Here is a 27,184-nt window from a genome sequence, read left to right on the forward strand (position 1 = left end):
GCAGGGTGGTCGCGGTGCGTGTATGTTATTATACACGTTTGAGCCCTCCGCAAAAGCCTCCATTTTCACCTAGGATGCGCATCTTAGCGTAACGAACACATCCCCGCGCGCTGTCCTTCCTGGTTGGAAAAAAATGAACAAAATAAAGGTCGCCCGCTCAGAAATGCGCGCCATTCATCGTCACCTCTCCTACCTTAGGGAAGAAAAACCGTCGCGCACAGAAGTGGACAGCCGACTACCGAACGGGGAAGCTGGATATGCTGCATTACACATTCACTACCGCACATTGCGAGTCAACCTTGTTCCGGTGTGCAGGATTTTATTCTGTGACTTCGTGGATAAGTGCGCCCTGCGTATATACGTCGCGAACAAACACAAGCACGTGTCAGGAAAGCGAGCGGAATTATGAACGGCTCGGAGAGTGTATACGGCCGCGCTACCGCAGCTGTCAGTTAAATACGGGAGTTTATTTCGCCTTTCGTGAGATGTACACAGTGCATACCTCTCCAGGCTCAGCGAATGAGCGCATCTTCCGGGCACTGACGCTCACAGCCCAAGTGCTTCCTGGTTCGCTGCGCCATCTTTTATTTTTTCGTCAGACTGCTGTGTACGCACTCCCCGCGACACGAGGAAAGCCCGAAAAGCCACACAGGAAAGATCACTTTCTTTAACGCAATGAAAACGATAACAAAAAAAAAAAAAAAAAAAAAAAAAGTTGCAGCCTTAGACTGCCTTACCGCGCAAGACAAAGACCACTGGGGTTGCGCTTCGCATTTGCCAAGGGCACAGGGCTTCAAAAGAAATGTCATTACGTTTCGTGAAACGTATATTTTCGTCGCATGTGGTGTCGGAGGTGGCAATGATACAATCACGATTGATGCATACTTCAGAATGATGCGGATACTTACAATGTCCCAAAAAGACTTTTTATTGCTCACTGCAGTTTTATAAACTTCGAAATACAAGTATCACTCGTGGATGCCCAGGGTGTCTGGAGCATCGACGATGTGCTTCAATTACCATGCAGTTCTAGAGCTAGTCGCTATAAAAACGCGGGCATATATCGTGACGTTTTAAATAGGTATATGCCTTCGTACTGCTTTTTTTTTTTTGTACACTTCCTGCGCGTCAACGAGCGGCTGCCTTCGATGGTGAACTGCGAGAAAATTGTCTTGAAAAGTTCCAATTGCTTATACAGCTTTTCATGTGGGCTGTGCTTCCACTAAGTGTCCCCTCTCGAGGGCAACTATTCATGTATTATGGTATATTAAAGCGATCGCCTTCGAAATAACGTACAGCAGTTTCGTATTCTGTTTTAGCGTGCACCCAATTTCGATAAAGAATAAATGACTTTATAGGCGCACCGATAAATGAAATTAATCTGCATTAAAAGTTTTTGTTTGGGCCCAGCCGCGGTGGTGCAGTAGTAAGACGCCCGACAACTGTGCCCGAGTTCCCAGGTTCGATCCCAATCGCCGGCGGCTGCGTTTCGATGGAGGCGAAACGAAGAGGCGTCTGTGTGCTGTTAAAGTGCACGTTAAAGATCCCCAGGTGGCCGACATTACTCCGTAGCCCTCAACTATGGCCCCTCTTTCTCTCTTTCCACTTTCACTCCCACCTTTCTCCCTTCCTCTTGGCGCGGTTCAGGTGTCCATAGAAAATGTGTGACAGATACTGCGCCTTTCCATTCCTGTGAACCAATAATAATTTTTGTTTGGGCATGCTTCCACATACGTATATGGACAGTAGCGGCAGTTGTTGCCCCCAGTCGGTGACAGCAGTGCAACAGCATCTAGTCTAGATGATATCAGTGCCGGTATATGCTTCACTCGTTACGCGTCGGGTAATGTGAAAGCTTTCAGGGGGCTGTGATAGATGATGAAGATGCAGCGAAGAGCGGCATACGATCTCTCGCGCGCCGTCACACGCCCATCTCCACGTACCGGGACCCCGCAGCCAGAATCGCCGTCATACTACATCCAAAAGTCCATCAGAGGTCTCCAATGGAACCACCGCGCCTCAGATAGAAGACTCCTCTGCGATATTGAAGAGGACTCCTGTTCCGGCAGCTGCGAAGTTTCAGGCACCGGCGAACTGTACTCCCTTCTCCGCATTGTAACGGACTCCGCCGGCAAAGAGGCAGCGGGACGCCCGAAAAGGAGGGCGACAACACAAGGCTGCCATCGCACTACCACGACCGGTGCGGCAGTTCCGCGTCGTCCCGCGCCAGTGGGCCAATCGGCTCCGCATCGCGCATCCGTCATCGGCGAACCAGTTCGACTGGCTGCCAGCGCTCGCTTAGCCGCGCGGAGACAAGGTTCGCGACCTGTCCCCGACTCTCAGGGGACCTCGAGCTCGTTGGGAGAACGACACATCGAGGCAACGACGAGCGGCCTTTATCTCGGCTGGCCCCGCCGAGGGAGAGGGAGAAGTGGCGGAAGCTGACGGATGTCGTTGAACCTTGCACACGCGAAGAGTGCGGGCTTCATCGCTTCTTAGCTGCGCGGACGGCAACAGGTATTCTACCAACAGGGTGAACCAAGCGAGTAATGGTAAGTTCACGCGATGCTCAACATGCGGCTTCATGCACGCCTGCACATTGCATTCGCGGAGCTTCTCCCGCTGACCGAGAGAGAAGCGCACCAACGAGGCATTTACAGAGCGCAGTGCGGTATACGAGCTCCCTCTCTCCTCGGCAGGCGCGCGTCGTCCCAGGCCACGTATTGCCGAGGTCAAGGTAGGGCGGTGCATCTCGGGGCTTCTCGTCCCGAGGCCCACAACGCGAGTCGAGCAACGAAGGGCGACAGCATCGCGAGGCCGCATTCTCCGAGGAAGTGATGGTTCCGAAATGAGAGACGACAGAGGCGGCCATCCAGGCGCAGGCGGGGAGCATTCACCTACCTCAATGAAAGGCGAGCCATAACCTGTCCCTATAGCGTCAAGGCAGCCGCGATGTGGTCCTGGCTGGCGCGAAGAAAGTGTCAAGACCTGGAGCGCGGCCGTCGCAAGCTGTGAACTATGTCATCATCCGTAACACCGCCGTCTTCAAAAAAAAAAAAAAAAAAAAAACAATAAAAAGTAAAATAAAATAAATAAATAAATAAAATAAAGTAAAATAAAAAAAACGAAAAAAAAAAAAAAGCGAGGGATCAGCGCTTGTCGAACATGCCCTAGCTAGGCAATGACCGATGCGCATGACCAAATTCACAGGCGGATGTTGTGGTAACGGTGCCAGCGACACCACCATCCGCACTATAATTGCAATCCGAACGAGCCTGGTGACAACTCGTGAGGCTAGCTCGAACGCGGACGACATGCAGCTGAGGGCAAACGGCCCTCACTCAGGAGGCCAGCGGCGTCCGCTCCGCGTGATGCAAGCGACCTGCCTGGACGTGCCGCCTCCACGCGGCGGCGAGCTTCTTCCCGGAGTTCAAGGACGGCCTCGCGCGGCAGCGAGATCCACGCTGGCCACGCGCTTGCGGCGGAAGAGGACGGCCCGCTTGCCTTGACGGCTCCGCGGGCGCGCGCTGGGCTCTTTCGCCAAGCCTCAAGCGTCGTCCTTCAAAGGACGCGCTACACATTTTCTTCTTTTATGCGCTGGCCGCGAGAGCCGACAGCAGGGCAAGATGTTGCCCACGCATCGTAAACACACTCCTCACAGCAAGACGTTTTCGCCCAGAGAAATAGTTATATAGGATACGCGCGATTGCGCCCATCTGGGACCACGTGATGACGAAATAAGCGCACCGTCGCAAGAACGAGGTTCCCCCCACCCCCCCCCCCCCCCCTCGTTACGAAGCCAAATGGACAATCCGCGCAAAACGCGAAGATGCGCCGAAGCAAGCAGCGAGCGAGAGTCCCTGCCCGAAAGCCCACCCGGTACTGCAAGACACGCATCGCTTGCGCGATGCTGAAGCGGGGGCCAGAGACGGATAACGAGCGCGTAAGCGGGAAAATAATGAACACGAACTGGCTTCGACACGGCACTCTCAAATAGCGCTCTTCCTGGCAAGATGAGGCATCCCCGCCGACGACGACCGCGCAGAGGCCAAGCACACGCGACTTCCGCTTATAAGCCGAAGCACATTATGGGAAAGAAAATTAAAATAAGGACTACAAAAAGTTGCAGACCATTTGCGCGGCTAACCAAGCGCCCTAACGCTAACGCAATAACACGGTCGACGCGGCTGCACGAGACTGAGGGGCTTCAAAGACGCAAACATAGGCTTATATATCTACAGTCCGTTGGTGATCCGTGTAATGTACCGATATAAAACGCGCAACCAAAAGTTAGGCGTCCCGCAGGAAACAACGGGCATGCACGCTGTCTATGGTTCCCCGAGCAAGGAGCCACCTTGAGCTTCACCGAGAGAGAGGTTAACGTAGACCACGCGGATTTCGTCGCCTTCGGCGCGCGCATGTTTTTCGACGGGATTCATACTAATGTTTGCGAAGATAAAAAAAAAAATATATGATTGGTAGCCCATGTTCATGAGAGGAAATTGGATCGGTTCCTTGAATAGCAAGTAGCTTTATGTAAACATCGAAACGCAACTAGCCGTTTTTCGAGACGATCTACAACCTTCGCATTGAACACTTGTTCTACAAGTCAAAATACAAGAGGTAGCTAATTATTATTTAATAATTAATTAACTTCAGCTAACGAAAAAATACTGCACACTACTAGGCCATGCGAATTTCAACAGGCCTCGGTTGATTTCACGGAACCCTATACACGGTGTGGCTTTTAAAAACTTAGTTAAATTTAGTTGTGGCCCCCACTATATACTATAGCGTTACGGACCAGCGACCTTGGCTGCACAGCGGACGCTCATGGGCTTTGCGCAGTGGCCTTCCATCTGGGGCCTCCTTGATGGTCGCCTCTAGCGGCGGCGGCGATTTCACACGCTCGACACGCAGCTGCAGCGGCCGTTCATCAGGCTGACGCGTGTCGCGCGACACGCCGACACTCCCACGAACACGCACAGTGAGCGCGCTTTCGCCGGCGCCACGCGCGCCCCTCGGAGGCCGCGCGCAATTGTTTCGCCCGCCGCAGACAATGGGAGCGCTGCGAAGAAGGCACTTCCGCGTGGTGCGCACAACCATCTGATGTCCCACAGGGAACCGGCAGTCCCACTCGCTACAGCGGACTCGTGTCACCGCCGTTTTGTACCGCCTGCGCTTATGTAATCGTCGCAAGAGGCAGAATCTAGCTGTTGGTTTGAACTCACCAAACGGGTACATTAACCGCTTTAAGTGGAGCCTTTTTTTTTTTTTTTTTTTTTTTTTTTTTTTTTAAGTGGTCCTGGCAACAGCTTGTAGCCGATTTTTACGACACATCGCCGTGCGCAAGCCTCCCAACCAACGTCAGTGGGGCTGCTAGGCGCGCCCGCTCATTGGACGCTCCCAAGTTAGGCGACCTGGACGAGGTGCCTCGATACCAGCGCGCTACATCGAGGCACCCTAGACGGGGCGTGATGGGGTGCCGTTGCGACTTTTTTTTTTTTTTTCTTGCGCGCCGCGTGGGTTTAGTTGAGGGGAAAAAAGTTGGCCGTGGCTCAGCTGAGCTAAGCCAGGATATACGTAGCGAAAGCATGAGTGCCTGACGCTGGGTTGCCTACTCCTCTCCAATTCAATCTAATCCCATCCAATCCAGTCCAATCAATACAGTTAATTCCAGTGAAATACAAATCTAGTCCAATAATTCTGTCCAATGCTGAGTACACGCTAGGCTGAAATGCACCGCTGACTAGACCATCATCATCACTACTATCATCCTCACGCTAGAGAAGAAGAATTAAGATGTGCTACTCACTATGCCTAGCTATGTTGCTGTTGCATTAAAGACGAAACGTCCTTCTGGTTGCTTCTTGATTGCCAGATGGCGCGGCGAGCGCGCGGCGTCCGCCAGCTGCGGCGGTTGCTAGGCAACGGCTCTGTACCCTCCCGCCACTCAAAACTCTTCGTTCGTGGACAATGTAGCTTTCGCTACAAAGCATCACTTTCGATCGCCCATACGTTCGATGCTAACGAAGCTAGCTTAAATATTTTTGTGCTGCAGAGAGGACTGATAAAATACCTATTGCTAGTGCGCGTTTTATAATTTAGTAAAAATCTTTTCATCAGTCCTTTAGTAAGAAGAAAAATGCCACCAAGATTTGGCATTTATACTCGTTTAAGCAGCCGAGAGGGGTACATTAAGGATCTTCGTTATATCAGTCTCTCGATAAAATTAGTTTCTTCGTTATATCCGAGTCGCCTCTCCCATCCCTCCCTTAAATTACAAAACGGGAGATTTTCCTCTCTACCTTTTCCACCTGTTGACCGCGACAGGTGGTTCTTACAATAATCAACCCCATCAGAGCAACAATACCTGTCACACCGAAGTTTCATCCCCAGACAAGAGTATTTTTGTTTCTCTACCGTGGCACTTGGTCCAAATGCGAAATCGGCGCGCAAGCACGCGTTTCCAGCATAGCGCGCCAGCTAGCTTTTTTGCGACACCGAGTGCACTGCAAATATCCAAAGTCGCAGAATCAGCGAATTTCAGTCGCAGACAGTCGACGCTCAAAAAAAAAAAAAAGCCGGCCCTTGCCCTTCAAAGAACCCCCCCCCCCCCTCCCCCCCCCCTCCTTGATTAATGGCGTCGAATGATTCTCCTGACATCTTGGATAATCCCCTTAGACCTGCTAGAGCGACTAGATAGAGTGTGGCAGAAAAAAGGTGGCTCACCATGGATTAATCGGATTAGCATCTGCATCACGATAATCGGCAGACGCCACTGACTGAAGCGCCTCTTTCAAGGGGCATCTGCCGTTTATGTTTTATTTCTTTTTATTAATTTGTATCCGATTGTAGTTTAACCAAGCCGTTGACGTGAGCTGGAACGTCAGCGAACAACCAACAGACGTGCATCAATCTACCAAAGATCAAGGTACGCCGGCAGGCGCCGAGGCTTTGATGGACGAGCGGCGCGTTTCCCGGGCGAAACTCGAGAGAAAAAGCAGCTGTTGCCGCGTGAAGACTGATTAACCGGCCTGCTGCGATATTTGCACAACAATGGCCCGCACCTAATAAAAAGTGAGAAACCAAATAAAATGCCTCTCCCGAGAAACACGTCTTGATACACGCTGAGTCTTTCCTGAAAAGCAGCTGTCATTCTCTCTCACCTCCTCGACTACACGGCTGCAGAAAAAAAAGAAAGAAAGAGAACAGCCTTGCTCTGCGGAAGAGTTTGTAAAAACAAAGAACAAAGTATACTCGGCTGTCCGAAGATCTGTATAGGCCACATAGCGAGAAAATGCGCGGTAACAAAAACCATAGCCTCCTTCAAAAACACGAGTTTGTAGCAGCGTTCTACGTATTCACCGTCTATGCGTTTTGTCACGCCGCATTTACGAGAAAGGTTCCCGCAAACATCAACTCAATTGAAACTCAGTTGACGGGATCGGCGTCTTGAGTGCCACATGCATCGATACATGCTATGTACGAAGGTTGTCCTTAATATCGTTTCTCTTTTTATTAGGTTATGGGCAGCAGAGCGGCTCCAAAAAGGGCCCTCGGAAACACTAAACGAGTCGCAAAACAGCGCGCCTCTTGCAGATGCGGCGTAGACATACGTGTGCGGTTCCCCTCTTGGTATGCTCGCTCTCCAATACGCCAAGGCCTTTCACTAGCATCGATATCCCACCTTCCCAGGCACGTGCAAAGCCAGTTTTCCACCAGCCACTAAATGGTGACACCGGACGTGTATGTAGCAGGGGGAGCAGCGCGGTGTCACAGGCACTGACATCTCTCCTAGAAACCGCCTCCGGAACAATCTTGGATCATCATCATCATCATCATCATCAGCCTGATTATACCCACTGCAGGGCGAAGGCCTCTCCCATATCTCTCCACTTAACCCGGTTCTGTGCTAGCTGCATCCACTTGACCCCTGCGAACTTCTTAATCTCATCCGCCCACCTAACTTTCTGCCGCCCCCTGCTACGCTTTCCTTCCCTTGGAATCCAGTTTGTTACCCTCAGCGACCATCGGTTATCCTCTCTTCGCACTACATGTCCTGCCCATGTCCATTTCTTCTTCTTAATTTCCCCTAGAATGTCGTTAACTTGAGTTATTTCTCTGACCCACTCTGCACGCTTTCTATCTCTTAATGTTACCCCTACCATTTTTCGTTCCATAGCCCTCTGGGTTGTCCTCAACTTAAGTAGAACTCTCTTGGTTAACCTCCACGTTTCAGCCCCATAGGTGAGTACAGGCAAGATGCAACTGTTGTATACTTTCCTCTTGAGCGATACCGGTAAGCTGCTAGTCATAATCTGCGAGTGCTTGCCAAATGCGCTCCATCCCAATCTTATTCTTCTTGTTATTTCCTTTTCATGATCCGGATCTGCGGTTACTACCTGTCCTAAGTAGATATATTCGCCTACTACTTCCAGTATTTCGCTACCTAATGTAAACTCCTGTTCCTTCCCGAGGCTGTTGAACATTACCTTAGTCTTCTGCATATTGATTTTCAAGCCTACCTTTCTACTTTTCCTGTCTAGGTCATCAATCATTATTTGCAGTTCATCTCCCGAGTTGCTTAGCAAGGCAATGTCATCAGCAAATCGCAGATTACTGAGGTATTCTCCATCTACCCTTATCCCTAACTGCTCCCATTCCAAGTCTCTGAATACTTCCTCTGAACAAGCTGTGAATAGTACTGGGGAGATTGTGTCTCCTTGCCTAACACCTTTCTTTATGGGAATTTTGTTGCTTTCTTTATGTAGAACTATGGTTGCTGTGCAGCCACTATATATATCTTCCAGCACTTTCACGTACGGCTCGTCTACCCCCTGATTTCGCAATGCCTGCATCACCGCCGAGGTTTCAACTGAGTCAAATGCTTTTTCGTAATCAATGAATGCTATGTATAAGGGCTGGTTATATTCCGAGCATTTTTCTATCACCTGATTGATGGTATGGATATGATCGATAGTAGAGTACCGTTTCCGAAACCCTGCTTGATCCTTTGCTTGATTGCAGTCTAAGGTTGTCCTGATTCTATTAGCGATTACCTTAGTAAATACCTTATACGTAACAGACAGTAAGCTGATTGGTCTGTAATTTTTAAGGTCCTTAGAGTCCCCTTTCTTGTGAATGAGGATAATGTTTGCATTCTTCCATGCTTCCGGTACCGTCGATGACACCAGGCACTGCGTATACAGGGTGGCCAGTTTTTCTAGCACGATATCCCCCCCGTCCTTCAGCAAATCTGTAGTTATCTGATCCTCTCCAGCTGATTTCCCCCTTTTCATAGTTTCTAGTGCTTTCTTGACCTCGTCCTTCGTCACTGGTGGAACGTCTGACTGTTGGATGCTTGGATGCTTGTTCTTAAAACGTTTCAAGCCAATTAAGAAGCTAAAAAGCACTGACGGAGAAAGAAGCATATTGCTCGGAGCTCAGGAGAGTTCAGATAAAGGCCTGAGGGCGAGGCATTATTAAAAGCGAAGAGCGCACAACGAAAGACACAGTTAGGGAAGCAGAGAAGACAATTCAACCATGCAGTAAAGGCCCCAACATCATCACATCTGCCTTCCCCCGGCCGCCTGCGCCGCTTGTCAGGACGGCACCTGTTAATAAATAGCCTGTGAGCGACATTCGCGCGCCGATGCCAACAATGACAGCTCTCGCGGTAGCGCGCACGGTAAACGCCAAACAGCTGCCGCTCTCCGAACTTATCTCGTTTTCTTTGTTTTTGCGCTACATATATATTACAGAGCTCGTAGCAAGCCAGTTCTTCCTGTTGACGGATGGCTACTGTTTCGCTCGGTGTTCCGTCCGCATTCCGCGTCAGGTGCGCGCTTCCGCACCTGTCGGCGACGCGCCAGTGCGAGAACAGTAGCATCGACACAGGAGCAGCGGCCTACCTATATATATATATATATATATATATATATATATATATATATATGCCGACAGTCGAAGGTTCGCCCTGTGCTGTCGCCGGCAGCGCTTCCGTTGGTGCGAGGCCTCTGTCCACTGACGCACCTCTGTCTTTCTACGCCACCGAGCGCCTTCTGGTTGGGCGGCAGGAACAACTTGGCATTGTCTATGCGCCAACATCGAACACCATCGCACTGCGCCATACAAGCGCGCTGGTTTTTCGTCTTGCTTTTCTTTCCGCGGCCATCCGAATAGGGAATATCGGCAGAGCTCCCTCCCACCGAGCACTTAAGGTTCGGGCCTGCAGCCGCAGGCGAAGATGAGATTAAGGTACTAAGCCAGGAGATGGATAACGAGGCCCAGGGTCTGGCGGCAATGATCACTCCAAAGTCCGACGCAGTGTCCCGAGCGCGAGACAAAAGCGAAAGGAGGAAAGCAGCCGGTGCACCCGCTTTTCGTTTCTATCTGTTCGTATCCCTACGTCCCTAACACCACCCTCGCCATTTTCTCCCGCTTATACTTCTTTCTTCCTTTTACCGCAGCCCATCTCGTGTACTGTCATCTTTCACTGGTAGCTGCTTTGGTCAGTGACATTCGATTTGGACGGACATCACACACACGGCGGCGCCGTGTGTTAACTGCGTAACTGTTCGCGCCTTAAAAGGATAGGGTTTGGACGAGGGGAGAGAAACGATCTCCCCGAAACCAGTGCGGTCACGCAAAGTATGCGAACAGAAACACGTATCAGTGTGATCATAGCTTGAAATAAGAAATACCGCCAGGCCGTTACCCCACAGCCAGCACCGATGCTTCACTGAACCGCACAACTTCCCAGCACACGCGTAACATCACTGAACATTCGCACGATGTAGTACCGCGCTTTTTAGGAATCGAACGCTAATTCGGGGCGATGAGGTTAACGGGGAGCGAAACCATGGTCTTGAGTTCCGAGAACACGTAAAAAGAGACGCAGTGCGACTTCCAAGGCACCTAGCCTCGCTCGCCGCTTGTTCCGCAGCGCACGTGCCGTAAACAGCGGACCGAGAAACGCGATTTCACTCAGTGTCCGTTTAGACACCGAGCCAGCTTGTTTCGTCCCGGTTACCGCAAAGCGCAGCGCCGGTGTGTTCTTTCCCCATAGATCAAAAGCCACTCGCATTGCAGAGAGCGCCCGATGCGCACTGTAAGTGCACGTTACCCTCTGCCCTAGCCCCTCAGCAAACCGGGACGCAACTAACCAGCAGGCGCTCGCGCGTGAGATCGGGAAGGAACCAGCGCGCGCAAAACCGGCCAAACATGAATGAAAGAAAAAGCGTGCCACACTCGCAGAAAGATGCCCGAATTGTGTCTGTGCGCGGTGCAGAGCACGGATAATCAATCGCGGAGCGCCGCTCTCGAAGCGCCGTATTCCCGAGGGCACCGTATACGCGCCGGTGGAGAAATCGGGAAACCCTGTTAGGCACTATACATGGCCGCCTTCGGCGTACACACGTATACGCGCGACAGGAAAACGGATAGAGAGGCATCTCAGAAAGCGCGCACCCGCGAAGAACAGAGAGCTCGCGGGAAACCAAGAGCGTGGAAACGCAATGGCGCTCGTTACCGTCCGCAGGCGGGGTAACGCAGAAGAGCGTGACTGCCACGCTACTGCAGGCACGGTCAATGTGAGGCCTGATTAGGCCGTCAAGCTGTGAATGCGCCACATTTCTTGGAACCCGTCGTCCCTCTCTGTTTCCTCTCCATTTATCCCATACCTTACAAGCTGTACTGTATAGGTCTGCGACCCGTGTATATGAACCCACAACTCGTTGGTCTTGTCAAAGTCAAAGTCAAAGTTTATTTCCCATCTAAAACTACAGATGGAGAAATCGTAGAAAAAAGCTGCCCTTGGGCAGCTTGACGAGTCTACAATCAAAGCGGAGTCTACAATTGTATCAAGCGGATTCCGCTGAAAGCGCAAGCGAGTGAACACACAGCAGTCAGTTTTGTTGGCGCTCATGGAGAAGTGTGCCAAGTTAATTTCGTGAACAGACACCATGAATATGCGCCTCTTAAATAGGTAAGCTACCCTATGTGGGGTAAAGCTGCGGACGTGCTGAGGGAGAAGCCATAGTGGAGGGCTCTGAATAAATTCAGACTAAGCGGGGTTCTTTAACGTACACACTGACGCCGCGCAGCTCACGGGCGGATTCACCCACCTCCGCCATCGAAATGTGACCGTCGCAGCCGGGATTGGCCACTGGGCAAAGCACGTTCGAGCAGGCCGTTAAATAAGCACTACAAGGCACCCCCCGCATTTCGCGTTTTAACGGCACGCTGCAAAAGACGAGATGGTTTGGTTTACAGGGTTTAACGCCCCAAAGCAACTCGGGATATGAGGGACGCGCCGTCACACACTTTGCACGAGGTGAAAAGTTTCCTGTCCGCCTCGGCGCGAGTTCCGCGCTCAGCGACAGATTAAAAATGAGCGGACAATAAAAACAACGAAAAGCACTGAAAGCGAAGCAATCTCTTCCCCTAGTCGGCGATCGGAACCGCTAGCGACGACGACCTTCCCTCCCACCCGCACCGAGTCGCGCGCGCACACTTTTTATAGCCAGACGACTGGGCGTAGTAATTCACCGTAATGGCCCCTATAAATCTGCCCAGCGTGTACGTATGGGCCCTGTGTGTGCACAACGTGCGACAGGCAGCCAACACGACGGCGGCCAGCTTCGCAGGGTATAGACCATCATGCGAGCAGCGTGGTTGCGGGTGCCGCCTTTGGTCGCCGGAGCCGAAATCCCGGAAGTCGCGCCAGGCCCGCAGCTTGCGTTCGTTGTTGCCAATCGCGTTCCCGGAGCGCTGCCTCCATGGCGGCAAACTCTCGGTGAAGGACGCCAACGGCTCTTTCGCCGCCCCTGACCTCGGAGCGAGCTTCGCAGGCGAGCCAAGCCAGAGATTGAGATGAATTGAAGCCCCGAAAAGCCCCGCGTTGATTGCGCAGCCTCTCCAGACCTGTCATCAGGCTGGAGTATACAGTCGCTCAAAGTATAGCCCGCAACAAGCGGGCGATAACAACGTTACGGTTTGAACTTGAGAACGGTGAGTCACCCTAGAACGAATAACACACAGCACAGCGCAGAGACCCCGCGATGAACCTCACTGCATCAACTCACACTGCGTCACAGGTCAATCATTCCCCAGTGACTCAATGCGCTGCGACTTGCAAGCTTCGGGACCAAAAGGCTTGCTTTGAAGATCTGCCACTAATGGAAAAAGAAAAACTCCTACCACTGGACCATCCAAAAATAAAACTGCCGTCGCAAGAGTGTGGCAGGAGAGTGAGAAAAGTGAAACGCAAGGGCTTTGCACAAAAACCAACGGCAATGCAATGTGCTCTCGCCAGGCCACCTTCAGTTCAGCTTGAAATTCCTTCCGCTGCTTCATTATACCGCGAAAGTGTTTTTGTGAACGTCCGTCCTCACTGGTCCTCTATAAAAACACGGCCACTGAACACAATATATATCCCTCTCGGCAACCCAAAACGAGCTGTCCCGTTAACGCAACATACGCCACGAAAAGTGGCATCTAAGCTTGCCCGAATGAAACGCAATCTCAAGCGTTCAAGCGAGTCCAGAGAGTGCGTTGCGTGTACGCGACCGTGCGGTTCTCACCGAGGCGCGCAACACAATTCGGGAGACGCGCCAATCGGTTGCTCAAGCACGAAGAAACCGACTCGGCGCAAAAACTCCGCAGTCGTTTTTTGTCGTGCCGTTTTCCAATCCGGACGAAGATGCATGAAGACCCTTCAACGAGGACGGCAGCCGACGTGAAGCGTCCGCAGCTGTGCGATAGCGTCGCCGACGCGTGACGAGCTCGGCTCCAGAACGAACGGAGACCATAAATCTGGGAGCGGTTACTTTCTACACAGTTTCATGCTCGGTTAAGGGACCGTATAAAAAGAAGAAGAGCATTAATTTTCATACACGCATAACCGCAGTCAAGTGCGAGAAGAGATAAACTAACTTTCCAGACACGCAAGCGGTGCGGCTTTTTAACTCGACAACTTTCTTCCACTAATTTTTTTTTTTTTTAAGCCAACAGGGAGCGCTTCCAAAAGACGGCGCGAGAAACGCGCTCGTTCAGCTGGGACAGGAATGACAAATATCCGCTAGAGAAACGAAGCCCGAACAGCCAGGCTACCGCGATAGAAGGATCCTGCTCGAGATGGACAGTGAACCAGATAGAGACAACGCAAGCGATAAGCGGTCACCGAAAACGGCGACCGGTTTAACGCAGTGTTTAAAGCACGGCACACAAGGAGAACACGTGAAGGAAGGAAGCATGGTCTACGAAATCAACCGGCAGTCAGTGCATACATACCGCTTCTGTATATTTACACCACAGTTCGAAGCCAGCACACGATCGCAGCGACTGCGTTTCAATGCAGGCGGAACTAGTGGTGCAAAACTATCGATAGTCAGTATTTCCCATAATGTTATCGATAGCACTATCGATTCTATTCCTGCGCTCGATTGTTGTTGTTGTGGCTGTAGGAAGAAATAAAAGAGGCTGAGGCTGATAAAACTTCATTCACAATAAGTGGGAGGAATAAGGGAAGTCAGCTAGCGTGCCGCGGGCCGTGGAGACTTTTGGCAACGCCGGCCCATTCGACGGCCTGAATGCCAGGGTCATCGCTGGACCTTAGCTTGTCCCAAGCTTCTTTAGAGTGATCAGGCAAGAGTTCTGAGGGAGGCTTATGGGCTTTGCACGCCCAGATCATATGCTCGAAGTTGTCTTTCTCCCCGCAAAATCGGCAGAAGGGATTCATATCCTTATTTATGAATTTTGATATGTAGTTTGGATTGGGGAGAGTCCCCGTCTGCAGCTGTCTCCATATTACTTGTTGTCTAGTCAGTGTTTTATGGGGTGGTGGAAGTGTTGTTCTTATTGCTTTGTAATGTGCAGTGAGTTCGTGGTATCGTACGGCTGGCTCACCGAAGGGTTCCGGTTCCTGATTTTGCGCCACCTGGCTCTGTAGCTGAGCCACCTCCGCTGCCTGATTGATTTATAAACTAATTGATTTATAGGAAGGGAAAGGCGCGGTAACTGTCTCACTTGTTTTCTGTGGACACCTCAACCGCGCCGTAAGGGAAGGGAGGTGGGAGTGAAAGTGGAAAGAGAGAAAGAGGAGCCGTAGTGAAGGGCTACGGAGTAATTTCGACCACCTGGGGATCTTTAACGTGGGCTGACATCGTGCTGATGGGGCTGGTGCAGGTGGGTCACCGCTGCTTGCGGCAGGGGCTGGCCTGGCACCGCATCGAATTTTTATCTGTTGTAGGCCGTCATTGCACACGCCACCGCTGGTGGTGGACGACGGCTGTTGTTGTGGCGCGCGTCTTTCTTTCCCTCTTGCTTACCTTTCTTCTCTATTTTCTCTTCTATCTGCACGAGGCAGCGGAGGTGGCTCAGCTACAGAGCCAGTAGCAGGCCCGTGCATTTTCTTTTCCTTCTTCCTACAGCCACAACAACAACAACATCGCACAGCACACGGACGCCTCTTCGTTTCGCCTTCATCGAAACGCAGCCGCCGAGGTCGGGTTCAAACCCGGGTACTCCAGCACAGTAGTTGGGCGTCTTACCACTGCACCACCCCGGCGGGGCCACCTCCGCTGCCTCGTGCGGACAGGAGAGAAAGTAGAGAAGAAAGAAAAAGAAGAGTGAGAGAAAGACGCGCGTCGCAACAACAGCCGTCTTCCACCACCACCGAAGAGGTGGCGGGTGCAATGACGCCCTACAACAGAAAAAAAATTCAGTGGCAGGCTAGCCCCCGCCGCAAGCGGCGGTGACCTACCTGTCCCAGCCCCATCAGAGCCACCAGCCACCCTTCCCTCCACACGCTCCATTACAGCGTCCCTCTGCCCGAGTCGCTTCGGGACAATAAGCCCCATTATATCATGAAATTCAATCAGGTGTCCCAAATGTTTTGAACTTAATCAGGAACGCAAAAGGCTCCCATGTAGTGCACGATGCCAGTGAAGAACCATGGGGGAAATTATTCCGGATTTCTCCACAAAGCGCCTCTTTCTCAGTTTCTTATTCCACTCCCACCATCCTCCCTCTCCTCTCTGGCGCGGTTGAGGTGCACATCAAGAAGTGCACAGATACTGGCGCCTTCGATTTCTGCAAAACGAATTTCAACTTTTTAAGCGATGGCTCATACAGCTCGTGCGGCCAAAGAGCCGTCGGCGCCGCGTGTGGGAAATCATCGGGGGTTGCGTAAACAAAACCGTATCATGGTAATTTGTTCTAGCGAACGATGGTTGGTTCATACGTAATAGGCGATAAGTTAATGAAATCTTTGTGAGTAATTGATGAATTAAAGAAAAGAAAAAAAAAATGGAAAAGGGGGGGGGGGGGGGTGCAAAGATGTCGAAATGCTCAGAATGAAAAACCAATGCTTGCTGATGCAAAGTATAGGTGTATAAAAAATTTGAAGAAAATATATAAACATGTAAAGTAAAAAAGGTCGCTTTCTTAATTTTTTGAAATACGCTTAGTATCATACCCATAACGGCAGAGCTTATGTGTCCCACTAAATTTATCATTATTAAACCCTAGCATACAATTTCGGGGAAGCCCGCTTTTAAAGGAGTCCCGCACATGAGAGCGTCAAGCATCACGAATACAGGGGAGCACATGCGCTCGCCGAAGGCATTCGCAGCTGGGACAACGGATGGAGTCCACAAAAGAAGCGATCGTGCGTCCGCCGCAGTCGCGAGCAGCGCATTACGCGATGGCGGTGAGCAAACCGGCGGGGACGAACAAAGGGCGCTCGCGCCATTCAACGAAACCAACATACACTCGGCAACCAGGCAGGTATATATCGCATTCGCGCGGCTGTAACTGCATGGCCTCGGCGACGGTCACCGTAACCGACGCCTGTCGCAACCGCGTGACTCTGCGTTACGAATTCTGCTAACCGCTGTTCGCAGAATTCGTGAACAGTTCGTCTCGTAATTTCTCAGCAGGCACTCCTGGCCCCTTTTCTATGAGAGTACAGAAGTGAGAAATTAAGCGCATGTAGAGCGCTCAAGCACACCGCTAAGAAGGAAGCGAATGAAAACTTTGGAGCAATATGAATATTCAGAATCAAAACTTTTCACTCCAACCCGCTAAGAATTGCGAAGTATGAAGTAATATACAAGCATGCTCACGTCTGTACTGTTTAAGGCAACCGCACCTTATACATCAGCACATACGGTATACTGGCGACAGAATTCATTGTTGGCTTCAGTTAAGCAATTAGCGCGTTCATTAGCAAGAGCCAGCGAGATGTCGGGAAAGTCCTCATTCAAAATTCTTTCCCGACGGGTACTGCGATGAAGCGTCCTGCTTTAACCGAGGATTACATCGTTAAATATGGCAGCCGGGATGGCAGCTCTGAAAGGTGTGTACAGTATGCCATAGACTTCCCACTGCACTTCAAAATCAATTTCGGCGGGAAAGTGCGCACAGTGCTTGGGTGGGCTGGTGGTAACCTACTGGCAGCGTACATCAGACAAGAATTACATTTATACGAGACATGTGCCATACGAGACATGCAAGAGCTTTTTTTTTTTTTTTTTTTTTTTTGTTCTATCCCGACTGCGCTGTCCGCGTCCAACATGTGCAACCCATGTCGTTTTTGCACGGCAATAATCCTATAAACCGATCCGCACCATGCTGCTAAGATGGAAGCAAGCTAGGCGTGAAATGCGACGTGTTAAACTTACTTCCCTCCTGTCATCGCGCCTCGCAATGCCTGCCAGTCGATAAGCGCTATCTTCGAGAACGATGACGTTATCATACGGCAAAATCGCACGGAAGCAGGATACAGCAACGCTCGAGTAGCGATGGTATGCAGCGAACGAAATCTTAGGGGTGGCCTAGATTTAGCAACGCTAAACTAGCAGCAAAAAAATGTTACCCCCACGACGTTGTTGCTAGGTTTTATTAGTTCAATTTCAATAGCCATAATCGGTCGCAAAGGTCGCCAGAATGCGGCCGACCGAGCAGTTGGCTTTGCCAGCCTCGCTAATCTCCCGACCGCTTCCACACTCCCGGCGTACACCTCTGAATCAAAAGCGAAATGAAAGGTGGCCGTGGTCTAGAGAGGAGGGGTGGGGGGAGCATGTATCGACCTGTACGGGCGCATAAATATGCAACTTGTCCGCCGGGGCACTGGGCGATGGGGTCGATTAACGCGAAAGCAGCTCGGCTCGTCGATCAATGAGCCGTTATTTCAGCGGTGATACACAGCCGCGGCGGCGGAGCCCCGAGCCAGCCGTACACGCCAAATGACAAGCGGCACACGCGCACCGCTTCGAGCGGACATCTACGCCCACACGCATTACTGCCCTTCTAATATGAGAGCGCTAGCCACAAGCCACATTATATCGCCACTTAATGCCGCCAAGAGTTACTCATGGCTTACATACAGGGCGGAAATGCGCCTACTGAGCTGATGCATGGGCGAACTACATCAAATCAAGACATGAAATATACGAGGCCGCATGCGCAATAATAAAGCTGCTTTACACGCAGTCATATTACGTGCGGGCAATGCGATATGCGCATTTCAGTTTGATACCACGATCGACGACGAAACCTAGCAGGTTAATTCTGAGCGAGTCGTGTGGTATCACAGTGGTTATGTGATATGAATTAATTCATTATGCAGACGCCTGGAACCGTTCAGTGGCTTCTTGGGTGAACGTGCTGGAGTGAAACTTTACTTTTAGCTTCACTGCAAGAAAAGAAAAAAGCTTTGTCTTTTTATTTTTTAGTCTCTATTTTTATTGCTGCTGTACAATTATGGAAAAAAAAAACAACAAGGCAAAAAAAAAACGTTTTTTTTTTAAATGTTGTGTTCACATCTAAAGGTTTGCGAAAAAGAAAAGTTTTTGAACGCACCCAATATGCTTGATATGTTTCCTTCACTGACAAGAGGAAAACAGCACAGCCATCTATGGAAACAATCCAAGGAGCCTTCACCCCTTCACCTCGTCGCCTCTTGCAGTCAAGCGTGGCACGTAATAAAATTTAACCCTCCTCCATTCTAACCGACTTTTGAAACACTATTCGTGACAACCGTGTCTGTCGAGCCACGCTGCTAGTGAACCCTTAGCAACGCTTTTTGTTTGAAAAATGCATCGCTACAGAATTTCCAACACGCGCAAACAGAATCGCAGGGCATGCGGTCCGGCCGTAGGTGTCTTAACTCGAACTTGAGGAAATGCGAAAGCTAGGACAAACAAAAGCGGAACAAAAAGAGGCCCGCTGGAACGGGAGGGGGATGAACCGGCCGACTTCCCGCTGCTCCTGATCCACAATCTCGAATAACCTAGCCGCCAAAGAGAAAAGAAAGCAACTGAAAGAACAGGCGGAACAAGCGTCTTGAAGTGGAACGCTGCGTGACGCACAAGACACGCCGCCGCAGCGGAGTCCAGCAGGCAACGCATCCGAAATCAATCTTGGCGAGAGTGGATCAATGAGCGTTAACCACCTTCTAGCTCGACCCTTTCATTAGATTTCTTCAGTTCACACGTCCTGCAGCGCGTCAACGGCTCCCAAATGCTGAAAAGCTTGCTGATGACCTGATCTCCGGCGATCCCATCAGCTGCCGCGCATTCCGGTAGTGATTTCGCACACAAATTGGTTGTAGCCTTGCGCTAACCGCTACTTTGTTCCTTCGCTTTGCGTCGTACAAAAAGAAAAAAAAAAGAAAGAAAAAGGAAAAACGATCTTTCAAGAAAGAAGCCGACTTCTCCTGTTTGGGTACTATGATCAGGGCGCGTTCGCAGAGCGGAATTTTATATCACGAAAGAACACAAACGAATATCGGAGGGGCGGGCATGTCAGAAGTTCCTTCGGAAGCGCAGCAGCAAGAGGACGTTGAATGGTTGTGTCGCTTACCTGCTTATGTAAATCTCCGGCGCATAGCCATAGCTTATGTCCGTGAGTCTTGTGGAGCCTTATACACGCAGTCCTTGCACGCAGTCCTTGCGGGCAAGGACTGACGATCGTCCGGTGCAGCACCCAATCCGATTCGCAGGGCCCCGCACGACCGCCGCACAGAACGCAACACACAACACGCACCTCACCGAGCCTTATCCAGAATGCGGAGGAGTCCGCGGGGAGAGCACCAAGCGAAGAGTGAGCGAAGCAATGGCATAAAAAGCAAAACTACCGCTGAAGCTCAGCATCGGTCCGAGTTGACTGAATATGTGGCGCCATCTGAGTACAAAAACTAAAACTTTATTTGCAGAGACGCCATCTATCGCCAGTTATTATCTTTGGCAGATACCTTCTTTTTCTGGCGGAATAAACAACGTTAACGAGCCGAAGACAACTAAAAATATTGCATATGCAGGCTGAGGTGCTTTACTTTTTATTGCGCTTTAGGTGCATGTGTGGAAGAAGCAGGCGACAACGTTGCATGTATTGCTCTATGGTTGCAGCAGACAGCTATAGACGAATGTTAGCTAACACCGTTTACGCTACGCTCCAAATGGAAATCAACGACCCTACTACCAAAGACGCAAACTGCCCTGTCTTCACGCACAACGATCACTTTCGTCAGGTCTGCCATAGCCGGGCCTAATAATAACAGGAAGGGAAAGGCGCAGTATCTGTCACACTTGCTCTGTGGACACCCGAACCGCGCCGCAAGGGAAAAGATGAGGGTGGGAGTGAGGATAGAAGGAGAGAGAAAGGAGCCGTAGTGGAGGGCTACGCCGACCAACTGGGGAGGAGGAGGAGGAAGAACATTTATTTCCGCCGAATATGGTGCAGCAGCCACCTACGTGTCCGCACGCAGGCGTCCGGGGAGGCAGTCTGTCACACCGCGGCCAGAGGACACCCGGCCTCGTCTAGGAGAAGAGGTCTTCAGCCTCGGCCGCCAGGCGGACGGCGAATCGCTGTGTTTTTTCGTCGGAGCTTCGTAGCGTGGTCTCCCATTCATCGCTAGTTTTAATCGCGTTGCGCCCTGGGGCACGAATGCATCTCCATATTATATGATCTAATGTTGCCACGTGGCCGCAAAATTTACAAATTTCGGTTTCTGCACCGTCCCTCTTCCGCCCTCTGGCACCCGTCCAACTCCTCCACAGGGGCGAAAAGAAATTTCGAGCTTGGAGTCTTCTCCAGTCGTACGATTCCTTTTTACTCAGGGATCTAACCGGTGGCGGATATATCCTCCGGTCTTTCTTCAAGTTGTCGGTTACATCCCTAAAGGTACCTATACATTCTTTGGTTTTAGATGATGTGGAGGCGTCCGCAGCACCCCGAGGTAGCGAGGAGCGGGCGAGCATGTGGGCAGCCTCGTTGCCGGCGAGACCGGCGTGTGCTGGGGTCCAGATTATGGTCACGCTTTCGGCGAGAGACGACTCGTTCAGAAGTTTTGCAGCACGATTGCTGACTCTACCCTTGCTAAAATTTCTAACCGCCGCTTTGCTATCGCTGATGACGTGTTTCACGCCTGGTCGTGCAATGGCAATGGCTATTGCAATCTCCTCCGCCTCTACCGGCGGTAGATCTCGATTTCTTTCTATTCCTATGGCGATCCCAGTGTCCAATAGGGCGACCGAGGTTACGTCGCCTGCTTTCCCGATCGCTGCATCGGTGTAGGCGACCGATCCCGGCGGGAGTTTGTCCAATTTGTTAGCGAGGTGCTTAGCTCTGCTTTTCCTCCTCCCCTCGTCGTGTACGGGGTGCATGTTCTTCGGTATGGGCGAGACGTATAGATGCTTTCTGATTTCTCGATCTATGCTTTCTCTGACACTTTCGCCTTCCCCGGGCGCTAGTAGGTTTACCCAATCGAGGATTTGCCTACCCGCCGCCGTTCCTGCGAGTCGCTCTCTCTGGGACAGCCTGACCGCCGCAGCCAGCTCTTCCCACTCATTATGCAACCCCATTTTCTCTAGAATGTCGTTAGAAGTAGTTATGGGGAGTCCTAGAGCGCACTTCGTGCATCTCCTAATTATGGTGTTTAATTTGTGTTCTTCGGTCTTGTTGATATTTAGGAATGGAGTCGCGTAGCACATTCTGCTCGTGACAAAAGCTTGTACGAGTCTGAGTCTACTAGCCTCCGTGAGACCACTCCTTCTGTTGGACGTCTTCTTAAATACTCTGACTATGAGCTCCGCCTGATCTTTTAATTTCTTAATTAGGCTTTTGATTACTACCCCTGCGGTTGATAATCATACCTAATATTCTAATTTCATCTACTTTCCGGACTTCGTTTCCGTTGACTTTAATTTTGATATCTGGAGTTATCTTCCCACTACTGCTGGTCATTACCAGGAGCTCCGATTTTTCTGGCGAACAGCATAGACCTACGTCCTCTGCGTGATAGCTGATTATATCTGCTGCCTCTTGGAGCCTGGATGTGATGTACGAGTCGCTCCCTTCGCACATCCAGACGGTCACATCGTCCGCGTAAATGCTTAGTTTTAAGTCATCGAGATGGCCAAGCTTACTGGGGAGCTTCCTCATTACGATGTTAAAAAGGAAAGGTGAGAGCACAGCCCCCTGCGGAGTGCCTCTGTTACCCAGCGGGAACTCCTCCGAACATAAGCCCTGAAAGCTGATGATCGCCGTCCTGTCTCGCAGGAATGATCTAATGTAGTTGTAGGTTCTTTCGCCTACTCTAAGCTCAGCGAGCCCGTCGAGAATGGCGTCGTGACTGACGTTATCAAAAGCTTTCTTAAGGTCTAAGCCTAGAATAGCTTTCGTATTTTTTTTCCTGAAGTCTCTGACAACATCGTTATGTAGTCTGAGCATGGTATCTTGCGTACAAAGGCCGGGCCTGAATCCGACCAATTCAGCCGGCCACGCATCATACTCTTCGGTGTATTTGGTTAGCCTCCTCTGAATAACTTTCTCAAGTAGTTTGCCTACGCAGGATGTTAGCGATATTGGGCGGAGATTCTCCAAGCCCGGTGGTTTTCCCTGCTTGTGGATTAGGGTGATCTTAGCCCTCTTCCACTCTTGGGGTACTTGACCATCTTTAACGTGCGCTGACATCGCACAGCACGCGGACGCCACTTAGTTTCGCCTCCATCGAAACGCAGCCGCCGTGGTCGGGTTCGAACCCGGGAACGATCCGGACAGCGGTCGGGCGTCTTACCACTGCACCACCCCAATAGCCGGGCCTCCAAAACATTATTTCTACAAATAATAATAATAATTGGTTCACAGCTAGGAAGGGAAAGGCGTAGTATATATATCCCAAGCAGCACGAACATTGAGCCCAGCGTTACTACGTCGGTAACGACTGGTCGTACATTGGCCCGGACATCGCCAACACCATACCAACACTGGTACTACGTCGGTAACGACTGATCGTACATTGGCCCAGACATCGCCAACACCATACCAACACTGGGCCCAAGATTTGTGCAGTGAAAGTGGAAAGAGTGAATGAGCTAGGAACCGTAGTGGAGGGCTACGGAGTAATTTCGACCACCTGTGGCTCTTTAACGTGCGCTGACATCGCACAGCACACCGATGCCTCTTCGTTTCGCCTCCATCGAAACGCAGCCGCCACGATCGCGATCGATGCTGGGTGCTCGGGAGTCTTACCACTGCATCACCGCGGCGGGGCTTATTTCCGTAAAGAGCTCCTCACATGCCGAACCTGCCGAAGTTTTGAAGACGCTAATGGATGCATATATGCACTAGTCAAAAGAATTTAGATAGCAAATTTGCTTGTCAATTAATGATGGGCAAATGTACCTGTATATAAGAGGCCTTAAAAACCAAAGTGAAAGGCTTATTTCTACATTGAGTACATGCAAGCGAGAAAATGGGAATAAATACTTTATTCAGATTCATTTTATAATTTTTTTCGAGGCGAGGTAAAAACCTTATGAAGGCCTTCGTAAATGCCTTCATCCCCTTTTCCCGGGAAAAGGGGGCTAGGAAATGGGGAAGTGACGAGCGGGTTGGCAAGGTTGTTCAGGGCTCCGCCAGGCTTTTGCTGCTCCACGGACCACGTGGTTAGTTGGATGTCCATGCAAGGACTCGCTGGGCAGCATCGCCTCCCACTGCTCGTATACATCTGTCCAAGGCAAGTTCTTTGGTTTTACTGTACACCCCCAGGATATATGGAACAGATGCCACACCAGGGGGCAAACAGTGTGTGGGATGTATCTTATACTCCATGAATGAATTCGCAGGTGTAAATTAATGTAAAGCTGCTGGTTCATTACTGCATGGTTTCTGCTGGAACTGCAAAAACAAATATTCTGGTTTTCTTCTGGTAGTACTGGTATGCACTTACCGGTTTTATGTTGGGATCAGTTGGCCAACTTGATTCAACTGGTTCCAGCAAACAACTTTTCAGTTGATAGAGTTTTATTTTATTTTTTTGTTTTGCGAGGGTATACATTCTTCTGCTAACAGAATTAAGACCTTTCAGCTAAATTTCTTGGGTTGGTCTGCCTGCTATAAAGTGAACAAATAGGGCCAAAGTATGACATAAAGTTTGTAATGAAAATGTAACGACAAAGTTCTCATTTTGTCCCTATATTAAGATGTGCCTGCATGGCATATATATATATATATATATATATATATATATATATATATATATATGCATGTATGTATGTATGTAAGCTGTGTGCATTGTACATAGTGCTTTATTTTTGCTATAGCAGTTTAGCAGCTTTTCAATTGTGGGAATATATTGAAGCTGCACAAGGGCCGATTCCCACTGAGGGCAGATCTGCACGGTCCTTTAAGATGGTCGATTAAGCAATTTTACCATAGATTGCAAGTGCATTTTTATTTTTTTGTGCGTGTACTCAACATTTTGGAACTGTTATTTTAACAGTAGTTTTTAATGAAAGATTCAGAAAAAAAAACAGTACAAATGGTTTATTCAATGAAAATTAAATGTAATGGTTTTGCTGCTGCGAGGAAAGCTAGCTGGTTCCAGCAGTTGCTAGGTTGGTTGGTTTGCTTAACGTCCCAAAGTGACTCAGGCTATGAGAAACGCCGTATTGGAAGGCTCGGGACATTTCAACCACCTGGGCCGGGTTCTTTAACATGCACTGACATCGCACAGCAAACAGGCAGCAGGAATGGGTGCTAATGAATAAGTACTTTTGAGACGGAAATGTTTACCTGGGAAGCTGCATGCATTTTCCTTACTTTTTGTAATGTGATTAATTAACATTCAGAAACTCAAACATTTCTTTGCAATTTTCCAGAAAAAAAGATGTGAACAAAACATGAGCACAAATGGTTTAGCTAAAGAAGTTAATGCTACCAGGACAGCATGGTTCCAGCAGCTTCAGGGAATGGGCCAAAAATGTTGTTCGAACTGGGACCATTAAGAATCACATTTGAACGTTTTCACCTAGATACAAATGCTGCACAGCTAGAGGGCAAGGAATCAATTTACCTTCCTCGACATTAGCAATAGTAACTTGCTCACATCTAGTATGCCATTTGTCTCACTTGATGAGTTGTTCCACATTTAATGACAATGTTTCCTGTATTAATTATTTGCACCTATTGTAAGTTGTAAGTCAAGAATGCAGCAGAAAATACACCTCATGAGAGGCTTTTCAGCCAGCAGTGTCAGTTCTCACTGCTGGTCCCCTCTAAAGGGAGGGACACCAGCCTTTGTCTGCCCAGGCTAAGCAGTTTATCTTTCCTAATTCTTCTGGGTACTGCACACTATCACCAACACAACGCCCTGGTCACCTACGGTCACAAGAGGGAAAACATTCTTTTGTGCCTCAGTTGCAGGGAGGTCCCTCTCTAGCAATGCCATCGATTGGGGGCCTTCCTTTGAGGAATTTCATCACTGCATTATTGATTTGGAACTGACTTACGTCCAAGTGTAACTACGCGTATGCTACACCTTTCCTGTAATCACACATATGCATAATTTCTATACACTCATTGTCCTAATCTCTGTTACGGAAATATTCTTCTGCTGCACCCATACTCAATGACTCATCGTGCATTTCTTTGCAAGGCATCATTGGGAGCCTATAATTAACATACAGTTGTGAGCAAAGGCTACATGCAATTGCGCTCAAGCCGATGGCAGAGCTCGGGAAAACTACATTCCAGCTTCACCTAGAAAACAGCTATCTGGGATTGAAACAATAGTGGCGGTACCCCATTTCATCCACAAGCATGTGTCGCTGCCGCTGCCCCCGACGCTATTGCTAGATGGCATTTCGATGCAGGTTTCCCTATCTCTGTCATCTTGTGAGGGTTGAATACCACTTTTTCTCACAACCGTACATATTTAGAATATTAGTGTTAGAGATAGATTATAATGCATGTCTGATTGTCAGTAGACCTTTATCATAGCATTAACATGATGAAAGACCTGACAAAGAGCAACTTATCTAGAAAGAGTTTTAGCCTAGCATTTTGAAAACGTTAAAGCTGATTTATGCAATTTGTGACAGCTAAATGCTATTTTAAAATTGCAGCCTTGCTGCTATTGGGAAATATTATGTACCGAGGTCTGTTGCAACCTTTCTATACAATGGCTGTTATTTCCACAAGAGAAATGCTAATGGTTTGGTTATTAAAAGTGTGTGAAATAAATTATTTCAGTACAGTGGCATCATTTAGGTAAAAAAAAAAAAGGCCAAGTATAACAACCTTGATCCAGAACATGATGGAAGAATATTCTCCCGCCTTAGTCAACAATGCTTTCCATAATATGGCATGTAGCAAGTGCACTCTTTTGCAAACTTAATTCAAATTGCCGTGTCAAATTATCGAAATACATAAAACACCATGACAAAATTCATGGCTTAATTCTGGCAATGTATCTCAGAAACTGGGTTAAATTACAGTTACATTTTGTCATCAAAGCAAAGTCAGCTAAAGCTGAAAGCAAAAACGCCAAAATTTACTCCTTAATAACCTATAAACTTGAGTGGAGATGACTGCTTATGTATTGAGCTGAAGTTGGCATGTCTCACTTCGAAGTATGCTGCCATGCTTTAACACTAAGTGCAAAAAAAAAGCCGCGATTGCTAACTTCTTAAAATTGCATGCACACGTTAACGCTATTTTCTTATTACCGTTATGCACAGGCACATTTTTAGCCTGCTACATAAATCTGTATAACAACCCAAATGTGCACATACATTACTGTAAACTGCCAAGCAGAGTTAGGATTAACTAAATATTGTTCCTTTCCTTTGGTAGAGTTCTTTCATATGCATGCACCATGCACCAAAGCAAGATA

General features: G+C 49.5%; 1 protein-coding gene across 1 annotated transcript in view; it reads right to left on the minus strand.

Annotated features, from left to right (window-relative positions):
• The window catches only part of Pgant9 (polypeptide N-acetylgalactosaminyltransferase 9), a 146,133-nt gene extending 126,004 nt beyond the window's left edge, over positions 1-20,129 (minus strand). Inside the window, exon 1 of the mRNA XM_084593521.1 lies at positions 19,870-20,129. The gene's annotated coding sequence lies outside the window, so the exon portion shown is untranslated. The remainder of the gene's footprint in view (positions 1-19,869) is intronic.
• Between the last annotated feature and the right edge of the window lie 7,055 nt (positions 20,130-27,184).

This window comes from Amblyomma maculatum, chromosome 2, assembly GCF_055883805.1.
Source record: "Amblyomma maculatum isolate TAMU_Amacu chromosome 2, ASM5588380v1, whole genome shotgun sequence".
NCBI lineage: Eukaryota > Metazoa > Arthropoda > Arachnida > Ixodida > Ixodidae > Amblyomma > Amblyomma maculatum.